Here is a 1,319-nt window from a genome sequence, read left to right on the forward strand (position 1 = left end):
ATTTAATTTTATTTTTCTACACGTTCTGCTAAAATTTCATTAAGAATTTTTAGTCTCTGCCCCTGAAGGATACTTCTTTGTGGTTTTATTTCCTTTAATGTCTTTGACTAGCATTGGTATCAGGACAATTCCAGCCTGATAAAATGAGTTGGGAAGTGTTCCTCTGTCTTCTGTTTTCTAAAACACTTTCTGTAGTATTAGTATTATTTCTTCCTTAGATGTCTGATTCATTTCACTGTTGACACAATCTGGACCTAGACTTTCTTTTTGACAGATTTTGATGAATAATTCAATTTCTTCAGCAGATATTTAGATATTTTCTTTCTTCAGTTAGTTTCGGCAGTTTGTGTCTTTCAAGGAATTTGTCTGTTTATCTAGCTGTCAAATTGGTTGGCATAAAGTTCTTCACAGGGTTATTTTATTTTTTACTTTTGCGTAATCTGTGGTAGTATTCCTTCTTTCCTTCCTCATGTGGATAATTTGTGTTTACTCTCTTTTTTTTTTCCTTGATTAGTCTAGCTTGGGCTTCACCCATTTTGCTGATCTTTTCAAAGGGCCAACTCTATGGTTTGTCCAGTTTCTATTCACATTCTGATATATATAGCATATATAATGTGTACATATATATTATATATATAACATATTAATATATATAATATAGTCATATAATGTATAATCATAATATATAATATAATATTCCAATATATAATACAACCTATTCATATCTGTATTATTTTCTACTTTCACCTTACTTTAGATTTCATTTATTTTTCTTTTTCTAGTTCTTTAAGGTAGAGGCTTTTATAGTTGATTTTAAGCTTTTCTCCTATAAAGCATTTCAAGACATAAATATTTCTTTAAGCAATGATTTAACTACAGCTGACACATTTTGATATGTTGTCATTTAGTTCAAGGTACAGTATTTTCTCATTTTCCTTGCAATTTCTTTTTTGACTCATGGGCTATTTAAATGTGTGTTGTTTAATTCCCACACATTTAGGTATTTCCTATCTTCCTTCTTTTTTTTTTTTTTTTTTTAATATCTTTGGGTATATACCTAGTAGTGGGATTGCTGGGTCATATGGTAGTTCTATTTGTAGTTTTTTAAGGAACCTCCATACTGTTCTCCATAGTGGCTGAACCAATTCACATTCCCACCAGCAGTGCAAGAGTGTTCCCTTTTCTCCACACCCTCTCCAGCATTTATTGTTTCTAGATTTTTTGATGATGGCCATTCTGACTGGTGTGAGATGATATCTCATTGTAGTTTTGATTTGCATTTCTCTAATGATTAATGATGTTGAGCATTCTTTCATGTG

This window comes from Lipotes vexillifer, unplaced genomic scaffold (genome assembly GCF_000442215.2).
Source record: "Lipotes vexillifer unplaced genomic scaffold, Lipotes_vexillifer_v1.1 scaffold543, whole genome shotgun sequence".
Classification (NCBI taxonomy): domain Eukaryota; kingdom Metazoa; phylum Chordata; class Mammalia; order Artiodactyla; family Lipotidae; genus Lipotes; species Lipotes vexillifer.